General features: G+C 43.2%; 1 protein-coding gene across 7 annotated transcripts in view; it reads left to right on the top strand.

The window, feature by feature from the left end:
- Positions 1 to 201: 201 nt before the first annotated feature.
- SEMA3D (semaphorin 3D) overlaps positions 202 to 11,190 on the top strand; it is a 145,952-nt gene continuing 134,963 nt past the window's right edge. The window contains exons 1-2 of one of the 7 annotated variants that reach the window (XM_063323556.1): positions 237 to 252; positions 727 to 861. The gene's annotated coding sequence lies outside the window, so the exon portion shown is untranslated. Of the gene's footprint in view, positions 380 to 726; positions 862 to 984; positions 1,122 to 11,190 lie in introns of those variants that run through there. The other 6 variants (XM_063323555.1, XM_063323560.1, XM_063323562.1 and 3 more) reach the window with 6 other exon arrangements.

Genomic DNA, 11,190 nt, shown 5'->3' with positions numbered 1-11,190 from the left:
GATGAAGCACATTCCATGGGCAAAACAAATAAATGCAAAGGCAGATGTATCCCTGGCAGCTATAATTTTGCACGTGGGCTACTCTTAAACGTGCACCAACCCCTAGCACTGGGCCACTACCCAGCTGCTTTCTCCTTATCAGTAAGTGTGGCGAGCTGGCTTTTTTTTTTTTTTCTCTTTTTTTTTTCACTCCCAGTCTACCAGCCAGTGACCTGCAGTTCAGCCCCAGCGGGAATGTGTCACGGGAATAACGTGAGTGGACCTGATGCTGCTTTAGACTTTATGATCTGGGCCAGCACCTGTGGAGGGTGGTTGCGCTATGAAGTTGGGATGCCCCTGTGCAAACTCACAGGTGTGTGATCCGGCAGCGCAAGGAGAGGTCAGTGGTCCAGGGGAAAGGACATGAGCACAGGGTGTCCGGTCTCAGCAGGGTGGGCATATTGTTGCCACACTCTGTCCGTGTCCTTGTGTGTCTGTGTGTCCGCTCCGCTACTTTTCACAGAGTCAATGTCTCCCCGCTGGCCGGGGCTGTGACCTACGGCGGGAGCAGCGGCAGCGGGTGTGTGTCTGAGCTGGCTGACTGACACACACACACACACACACACACACACACACGCACGCAGCAGCCCATTTGCTGGAGGGGTGTGCATGTGCGTGCGAGGGAGTGGAAAGGGGTGGCGGGGATGGAGGAAGGGAAGACAGGGGAAACTCTGACACTCCGCGCAGAAGGAGGGAGACCCTCCGCCGCCGCCGCCGGGGAGGAGCCCGCCCGCCTCGCAACGCCTCCAAAAACCCGGCCACCGGCCCCGGTCCCGCACCGGCCTCACCCCGCACCTCGCCGCCGCTCCGGCTCCCCGGCAGGTACCCGCCATCCCCCGCCGGGGTCCCCGACGCTTTGCGCCGCTCCGCTGGGCGCTGGAGCACTTTTCCGCCGCCGCGGAGAAGGGGTGGGGGGGTGTTGGGAAGGGGTGGAAAAGTGCATGGGGTCCCCTTTGCTTGTCCCGGACCCTCCGCTCGCCTCTGCCCCGACAGCCGCCTGGGTCGCCGCGGAGCGGGTGCCGGCGGCCGGCACCTGGCGGCGGTCCCCGGGCCACCTGCCTTGCTGTCGTCAAGGAGGTGAGGTGCGCCGGCTTGGGAAAATCCCTCGGCTCTGCCCTGGGTGGTGGGTTTTGGGGGGGGGGGGTAAGGGGCGAGGAGGCGACAGTTTTGGGGAGCCGGGGGCTGAAGGCTGGGGAGGTGGGAGCGGGGCCGGCGGAGGGAGAGGTGTTTTGTTCCCTCAGCCTCGGCACCTCTGCGCCTGCCGCTGCTTCGCATAGGTGTCCCAGGGCGATGGGACATAGTCAGCCCATGTCCATCAGGCAAATTGTTGCGTGCTGGGGCGGTGGCAGAATTCCTTCTTTTCCACGTAGTCCTCCAGCATTGCCATGAGCGCGACTGTGCTGAACGTGTCCATCACCGGGAGCTGCAGAGCACCTGGTTGGCCTGGGGTGCTCACTGAAATGAGATTATTTGTCTTCTCACACTGACAACCTCTACTTTGCTTTGTACAATAGCACAGAGGGTGGTAAAGCTCCTTGTTTTGCAGTGAATATTACAAAATGAAAGTTGTTGCTTCTAGAAAGGAAACATTCCTAAGCGCCTTAGGTAATTGGTGACTGTGTACTGAAGAAGCACAAAGTAGCTACCTATGTTTCTTTTAAAAAAGCTCTGCTTTCATTTGAATTGGGAAAATTTGTCCAAAACCAATAGAGATCAATGGGGCAGTCTGGCCATAAGCAGAGAGCACTTTGCTGAGAAAGCAGCAGCTAAATGCTGCATCTGTGCCTCTGGCAGAGGCCGTGAAGATGCAGGCAAGAACTTTTTGCAAGAATTTTAGCATGTCACTTCTTTTTCACTGCTTACTTGCAGATCTAGGGAGCAGGTAGAGAGACTTGATTTCACTGTTTACCATTATGAGGTGATTAGCGTTACATGGCACAATGTGTTATTACTGTTTTTCAAACCCTTATTAGTATAGTTGATGTGATTTTCATCTTTGCTTTTTAATTAGTTTGTTTAGTTTATTATGGGCCTGATCCAGAAAAGCACTACTCATCATTTTCTGCAAGGTATGTAAGGGACAAGGTCTTTACTAAATCTGTGAAAGCTGGGTGTCTAAATATCTTTCTAAAGAGTAATTGGGGTACTTTAATCTGTATTTGTAATCCTATTGTCAAACAGAGGTACCCAAATTCTGCAGGTGTCACACCTCTTTTTCTTAAAGTTTCCAAGACAAGTCCTGCTCTGAGATGCCTCATAAATAGATGCGTTTTAGCCTTGATCAGGCTGAGCAGCTTGGCTTCACTTTTATTTGAACTTTATTTTGGCTTGGACATCCAGACTAGCCTGAGATCCAGGAACTATATTTACCACTGGATCAATCCAACAGGGATCCTCAGGGTATGGAGAATAGAGCGGACTCCCTGTTAGGTGCAACATTGAAGCAGAAAATGATGTGCTCCAAACCAGGCAGAAGGATTGTGAGCCAGTCTCACGGAGCCAGTACGTGGGCTCTGCCCAGGCAGCGCTTTAACCAGAAATGGAAATCGCAGCTTCACCAGTATCCTCTGCCACATCTCAAAATATAAGGACGACTGCAGTTACAAGGGCTGCTGTAAGATGCTTTCAGGACAATAATCCCAGGAAGAGAGAAATGCCTTCCAGTACTGCTGAGTAAGGTGATTAAATCTCAGAAAGATATAATTTTGAGTTGTGTTCCTGTCCTCAGCTTTGGTTTGGTGGGTAGCTGCTGTCAGAGCCCCAGAAAGGGATACCTCTTTTGGACCCCACTCCCAAGCACCAGCCTCCACCTGCTTCTCTCCAGCTGCAGGTTGTTCCATCAGCTGACCTTCCAAAACACTGTAATAGCCCTTATCTCACTCTGCTTCTCAGTAGTTTGGGTTTTTTTGGTTTTTTTTTGTTCTTTTTCTTTTCTTTTTTTTTCTAAGAGGTGATGTTTTCACTGCAGATACCACTGTATTCATTATGCAAATTATACTGCACCCTTGAGATTCTACTGGGATTTTGCAATGGAATTAAATGAAACAAGGCCCTAGGAAAAAAAAAAAAGAAAAAGTTTTAATTAAGTTAGAATATTAAATGGAAATAGATGTTGTTCATTGGGAAAGAGACCTTTAAAACATTTGAGAATACTGCATCATTATTACTCAGAGATTAAATAATGATAATTAAGCAAATCAACACTGTAAACACAAAGGTATTAAAAAGCAAAGCCAAAGAATGAAACACACCCACCAAAACCTGTCCCTATTTTGGTCCTAGCAAAAGGGATGTAGTCAGCATCTCTTTCCACGTCCTATCAAAGAACACGTGGAGGTGCAAATGCCCCACACAGTCAGCATCTTCACAGTTTAATCTGCAGAAGGTCACAATCATTCAGAGTCACTCTGTGAACACACTGTCAGTTTAGGATGGTCAAAATAACGATGTATTTCTGGACACTTTGTAAAACTCTATTTTGCTTTTTGTCTTGTTCTTCTTTTTGCTGTTAAAACTGCAGAAGTTGTGATCTCAGGTGTCTCTGCTGTGCACCACTGCAATGTAGACATACCGGTTACCCCCGGCTCCGGAGAGGTTGAATCATCAGCTGGGAATCAGCTGAATTCCCAGCACATGCCGGCATTTCTTTGGCTAAAACCCCTGGTGCTGGAATTGGCCACTGAGCCACCTCTATACTCTTTGAGGTTTCCTACATGAGGGAATCCTTCGATGCTGGTTAAGCAGGCTTTCCCACCACGCTCTCCTGGCAAGGCAGCCTGCGGGATAGCCAGAGCTATATTTGGCCCATTGTCTGTTTAACCCATGGAAAATGCTTAAGGTGCATGCCGAGTGTCCTTAAAGCAAACAGAGGCAGCGAACGTGTGATGTGTTTGTTTCCCTCGCTTTCTGGATTTTCTCCAGCTCCAAACAAGCAACAGAGAAGCTCGTAGTAAAGCCATGCCCATGAGACGTGAGGTGTGGTGGCTGTATTTAAACTACGTGTGAAGAAAATTTTTGCTCCACGGGTGAGCTATTTTTATCTTTTTTACAGTGCTGCACCTCTGTCGTACTTCTTAACACAATCTCCCCCCCGCCCAACATTTCTGTCTGGGTTTTATGTATTTTATAAACTTAGCAATGGCAATGAGTCAGTGCTTAAATTATCCCTGTGTAAATCTTTGGTCCTTTTATCTTCTCCTTTCTATCCTTGTGTATTCAGAAAGGCCCCGCTCTGGTATTGTTATTTTTCACATCCTAGAGACACACTGAGTGAACATCCATGTGTTATCTGACAGTCGGTGATTAAAAAAAAAAAAAAAAAAAGGAAAAAAAAAAAAGCAGCCCTTCTATTCCACTCTCCCCAGTTTAGATGGATCCAACGTCACATGGAGGGGATCCAGGATGAGTCAGGGAGCAGTGCTGTGGTCCAAAATTCCAGTTTGCATTACAGTTGGGAGGCAGCATTTAGCATCATGTGGATTTATTTTCTTTTAACAGGAACTCCAAAATAATTTATGGAAGTCATATAGCCTAATGGGCAGAACAGATAACAGTAAGCCAAGAAGAACCTGGATTCCCATCTGGGTTAAATCATTGACTCAATTTGACTATCAGGGTTATGGGTGTGGTATTGAAGCCTAGAATATTATACTGGCCTTAACTAAATCATTGCACTTCCCTACAACATAACTGGAAAATGTGGTTAAGGTTCAGAGCTCTGCTGGTACCTAACGGTTTGCCTAATAGTCAGCTTCACTGGTCAGACTAAGGACAGTACATTAGAGCCATTTATTTGCAACCTCAATTTGCAGAATGATTCCTAAAGGGTATATACGTGGCTGAAGTCAAATTCATGCTCTAATGCTTATATCTACATGGAGACCTGTAACTCGTGAGGACCTTTTGCACTGCATGATTTTCGCACTGCATGATTTTCACACTGTATGCATTACTCAGCTTTCAGTAACACGGGTCCTTTTTGTACATCTCTGCCTGTTTTTCTTCCTGTGTTATAATAAACAGAAAGAAGAGTCGTGTGAGCTTTTTTCTTTTAATGTGGTCAGTTTAAAAGCAAAACAAATATCCATAATTAAACTGTTTCCAGTCTAGTTGGTCAGTGAATCAGGAGGCTCGCAGGAAGCAGATGTCACACAGAAGAAGAGAGGCTAAAAAGTTCTGTAACATCTGAGCATACTCCAATAATATGTTGAGTGTTTCTTGTTATTGTTTTCTTATTTACTTTTTTCCAAGGGGATGGGAAGGAGAGAAGTCACCAATATTTTTCTGGAGTGTTCCCTTCCAAAAATCCTGGGGACACTGCAGCCCTGACTCTGATCTCATCTTGCGTCAGCATAACTCAGGACTGAATGCACTGGAAACAGAAAGCCTAGGATTAACTGAAAATTATACAAAACTGTCACGAAATGAAAGACTTGCGCCTGTTCTCAGTCTATCTGTACTTAGTGACTTCAAGGGACTTAAGCACATGTTTAAAGATAGACTGCTGTGTAAAATGCCCTCTTGAAAGAGGTACTTTCCTAAAGTCTAAATCTAGAGTCAGAACAAGTCTTATAAAAGTTAAGTGCAGTCCTGAGGGCTGATGTGTCCAAATATTCCAGCTTAATCTTGGCTAGAATTTTAACATTTTGAACAGCTACATCTAACGGTATGTGCCTACCTAGCTTGTAATATTCCCCTGGAATTTATCAATGACACACTCCATGTAATTGTGGTTAATTTTTGTCTGTCTAAAATCCTTTTTTGGTTTTGCAAGGGAGAGACTGCAAAGAGGGAGTATGTAAAAAATTCTTCCTCAACCAAAAGCAAATTTTTTTTTTTTCTTTCCACAATGAAGAATTAAAACAATGTTTGTTGCTTTCATGCTTAATGTCAGAGTGTCTGCTAAAAAATACTAAGAAGAAATATGATGAATTTTTCATATGGAACTTATTCCCTGTAATTTTATAATGTACATATGTGAGGTTTTATGAAGACTTACACTAAAAGTCTTTAGAACAGTGTAATAAAGGAAAATTGCCCATAACATCCTTTGGTATCAAGAGAGCTAAACAGCCACACTTTAAGTGAGGGAAATAAAATGAAGGGCAAGTAGTGACAGACCATTGCAAATGCAGTTCATTTTCTCCAAGATTTACAGAAAGAACCAGCCTTGACTGTAAGGTTCTTTGCACTCTTTCTTTCTTCATAATCTGTACCTTTGCAAGATGTAACATTCCTATATCCATTCTCTGACTTCTGAAAGATGTGTTCCACCTGCATATAAAATACCAATCACTTACTTGACTTCATGACGTGTTTTCTTTTTTAAGAAGGTGCCTGAAAACCTTTATTTAGGACAAAAATACATCTTCAAAGCTACTACGGTATGTCCTACCAATGGGGTGATTGCATGTTACGTCTCTGAAGACCCCTTGTTGCTTAATAGAAATCAGAGGAGACACAGGAGCAAATTTGTTTGTCTCTGTCTGTATTTCTTTAGATGTTGTTTTTAGTAGGAAGCATGCATAAGATATGGATAATCATGATTTATCACTTCTGTTTGTATTGTCATTAGTTGCAAGCAATGAACCTTTTGTCTTTCAGAGTTCTTATTAATTTATTAGCTATATTGAAGTAGCATCAAGAGGCCCCAGTTAGAAATGAAAATCCTCTTGTGTTTAGCACTGGTGATGTATCCAACTAAACAAAAAAACAAAGCTCACTTTCAACTATAGCGTAGGGCAAGAGCCAGCAAGTACAGAAGGTAAAGAGATGTAGCTTCCTCAAGAAGACAACTAACAAAACCGATTTTATTTCGTAAACAGAGGTCTCAGCCTGTTTTTCTGTTGTTAAATGATATAAGCATCAGGGCAAAGTTGAATTTGTAATGACATTATGAGATCCCGTATTGTGAAAGATAAATAGCAAATTTGGCCTAATGCCTCAATAAATTAATTAAATTGAATTAACCTGACTTTTAGTTCCTGTGACCTCCTTAGTTTAGCAGATTAATTTCTGAACAATGCAGCTTCAAAGAATCCACTTTATTCTGGGGAGGTGTACTATAACGAAGTTAGAGGATTTTCTAGAGGCACAATGTCTGCACATGAACAAATCTGGAATTCTTGCATCCATTGAGCCATGTAATACTTTGAGTTGGAGACTCTAAGCTTTTGTGTTTCAACCAGAGCAGAACTCTTGTCTTCAAAAGAAAGAAAAAAAAGATCTGCTATAAATACTATGCAGAAACACAAATTTACCAAGAAGGAGAAAACATAATTCAGGATGTTTTTCATCTAGGTAGCAGGCATACCAATTTTTACCTGATCTTCGTGTATCTCAGCACGTTAATAGTGGAGACAGTTGGTGTCATCCAGTTTGCTGTCTAAGAGTAAAATCTTGTAAGTCATTAATTTGTAGAAACAGGTCAATTGAACAGAAATCCAAGCATAAAGGGTGAGCTAATAAAAGCAGTTATCTTTATTACCTCTATACCCTTCCTGAAGCCAAAATGTAATACCTTTTTTTCGTAAGGAGTTTTTTTTGTCAATGGATCTTTAAATCTGCGTGTCTTCATTTCAGAGTTCTAGATCAATAAAGTATACTTCCTGAATGGGATCCTGCAAAAGTAGTCCTGGGTGGGGGGTTTCATAATGATCATTTTAATGACAGGAAAACCACCCGCAGATAGGTGGGTTTTAATTTAGCACAAGGCACTGTTCACATCCCATTAGTGTGATGTACTCTGGAGCTGAGGGGCAAACTTCTGCTACAGCTTGTAGATAAAACTGCTGCATCAAGGCAGTGGATGGTGTCCATGGGAATGACAGTAGCACGCAACAGTTATTATGTTAAAAAAAAAAAATAATCAAGATATAACTACCTGCATCTTCAGATAGTATGAATTAGAGATGCATAACTGAAATTAATGGAGTGATTTATGATAGCTAAGGGCAGCCCTATGTCCTTAGAAGAAATGAGCAGCTCTAAAAGCGGAAAGCAGACAGCAGAGACTTAAGTTAGTGGTGCACGCTGAAAGCATTTGGGGGGAAAAGTTGTAAAGAGAAGCTAGCGACTGAAGTACTAAGCGAGTGCTATTGCTTCTTGTGCACTGACCAGGAGATTGTGGTGGGATCCCCAAAAGCCACAAGTCATGAGGAAAGGCAAGGTAAGCCAGCCTGCAGAAAGTTAGGAGGAGTGCTCTGCAGCTTGGGCCCCAAGCTGCAAATTTAAGCACAGAAATTCATTTGGGATCCTCAGCCATGAGCTCTCCCAGCAGATAGATATCTACGTAGGGTCGGTTTTTTCCTTGTCTCAAAATTTAAAACAAAATAGAAATTAAAATAATTAAAAAAAAAAAAAAATCTGTAGCATATATTTGAGTGGTTCAGGTGTCTGCACTGGCCTGAGGTGACCTGGAAGCGCAGTTTTTCAGGCGCGTGGCTGAGCGATGGTGTTGCTGGTGCTTGGGAGCATGATTTTCCCGACCACCACGGTCGTTCCACTTTGTTGCGAGTGCTCTGACATCAAACGCTCAACAAAAGGGACTATGGCTTGGCGCGGTTAGAGCATCATCTTTCAGGGATAAGATTTCTCTTAGTGGACCTGCTCCAACTAATGTTTTGTTATCGGTGTTGCTATTTCCTATTCGATACTGAACTACACTATTGAATTGATCATCCAGAGCCCAATCCTATCTGTTCTTGAAGGAGTGCACTAACCTTGGGGCTGCTGGAAAAGGTGTTGGGAGAGGCAGATCATCTGGTTTCAGTCTGTGGGAGAACTGGGCATGCTTGGAGCCCACCCTGGCTTTGTAAGTAAGGTGGGCAGAGCAACGCCTGCTTTTGAACACCACAGACACTGAGCAGCTTGGAATAATGCCGGCTTTGTTGTATGTGCAGCCAGTGGCCCAGGTGCCACAGGGGACGTGTTGTTAAGCAGGTTTGGCTACATGCAAAGCCTGGTAAGAGCAGAAGACAGGGTTTATACTGGTCTCTAATGCTGAACCTGGGTGACTGAAGAGGCAGTTAAGATCATAAATCTCTGTTATTTATCTAATCTTTTGGCTAAAACAATTTTAGTAGACAAGGATGTTTTACATAACTACTGCCTGAGTCATTGTGGTGTGTTGATCTGTTGTCTTCTACAGCATATAATGTCAGAACTGAGGTTTTCTCAGACCCGGTGAAATCCAAGGTGTTTATCTTAAGACTCCATTTATCATTTTGTAAATTGAACTCAAAGTTTTAAAGGCTTTAAGGAAAAGCTGGCTGGATGTACTTTTTGGAATGTCAGTCCCACCTAATAGAGGAAAAAGTGAGAGAATTGATGCATCTAAGAGAGTTACTAACATAGTTCAGGCTTAAGGGTCTTTTAGGTCCTCTTTCTAGAAGAAAGGGTGCATTTACCTCTGCTGCTCTGTGGTGTCTATCTTTTTAAGATAAGTGTCCTGGGTAATACCGTTTGCAGTGTACAGATTTGTTCTGGAGTTATGACTTGGTGTTTATAGTCCTCTAGTGATGTCTACAAAAAGCAGACGTATATTATCTCATAAACCTGCCTCAGCTTGAAAAAAAGTAAAAAATGAATCTATGGCAAAGAAATAGCTTTCCCAATATAACACCCCGACACCTTGTGCACTTTGCTCATTGCTTTCCTAAATGACAACACGAGCTCCATTATGAAACTCATAACATAGACATTGATCTCTGCGATGGTGCTTAAAATCAAACCCTAGCTACCTGGTGATAGATGAATTATTGTGCTTTGGCTTTTACAGTTGTGGAAGGGTTGGGTTTTTTTCTCAATTTGTTGCTGTTGTACATTGATGTGTAAGGTTGAAGAATAAATACTTAAGCACAAAACACTGCTGAATGCTCCAGTGACAATTTCTGTACCTTTTCACAGCCTGGACAGAAAAGCAGGAGGTACGTGCAGCGAACAGTGCAGGGGGTTTGTCTTTCTTAATCCCAAACATTTGTTTTCAAAGCAAGAGGGGGGGGGGAGGAGGGAGCAGAATGAAATTGTCATATTCAGTTTAACACCCAAGGTGAGATTCTGTATAGTTTATCCCTGTTTTTCCCATTGTGCTGGGTCCGTGCTGGCTGCCAGCATGTCCTATGGCACAAGGACATGTGGTCTCTCCTTGGTGTCTCCTAGCTGGAATTGCCCGTCCTCACCTCTTTGCTGCAGCAGTTCTCCAGATGGTTTCAAGGCACAGGGCAATCTGCTCCTGCCTCCAAACTCTTCTCCCCTCTGAAATTTCATCTTGTTCCTACAGTTTAACTCTTTTGTGCTTTTGTAAGAACTTCAGGCGCAGTTATCCTGTATCCTGTCAATTCCCAGAAATGGTCCCGACATAATGAAAAAACCTCACTCCCTAGGGCTGCTCTACTCAGTAACAATCCTGCATTTAGGGTGTTAAGCTACTGAAGGGAGAGAATTCAGACAGTTTTCAGGTCTCATATCAGGTTTGCGTGACAATGGTAAAAGTGCCTTTGTTTATAATAGCATTTATGCCACTGATAACACAGGCACAGCTGTTCTGCAGTTGGTCAGTGCTGAAATATGGATAGTAATTTTCTTAGTAAAGACAGCCTTTGTTTCTATTTTTATCCTAGGTTATCACCCTGCTTTAAGGATAATAAAATGGGCTCTAATGAATAGCATTTAAAAAAAAAAAAGAAAAAAGTACTTTCCATCCTTTCTGTCCTTTCCTTCCTTCCTTTCCCTACAAACAAGGTAAATGCCACTAAAGTGATGTGAGAAGAGCATTTTGGAATGTGTTTGTATTCATTGTGGGGTTTTTCCATCTAGGAGTTCACACAACACAATGGAAAGTGGGATCTAACACCTCCAAGATAAGCTATTAGACTATCTATAAAGCACTACACTCCTCTTTATAAGTGAAATTGCATGTACGTCCAGAATAACTGGGACACATTGGCTTTGAATATAAGTAGTGTTGTTATCTTTGGTGCAAGCATCAGCAGAGATTACCACAGTCTGTTGTGATGGCCCTGGGGGAACCTCACAAGGCCTTGCAGTAGGCACTGTACTATTTGTTTTCATTCTTTTCTCAACAAAATAGTGTTTTGATGCTTGGAAGGCGTGACTCTTGTTAAATTGTGTTGACTCTCTTCATTCTTCTTT

The sequence above is a fragment of the Chroicocephalus ridibundus genome, chromosome 1, assembly GCF_963924245.1.
Source record: "Chroicocephalus ridibundus chromosome 1, bChrRid1.1, whole genome shotgun sequence".
NCBI lineage: Eukaryota > Metazoa > Chordata > Aves > Charadriiformes > Laridae > Chroicocephalus > Chroicocephalus ridibundus.
The sequence above is the reverse complement of the archived record's forward strand: the minus strand, read 5'-3'. Positions and strand labels throughout refer to the sequence as shown.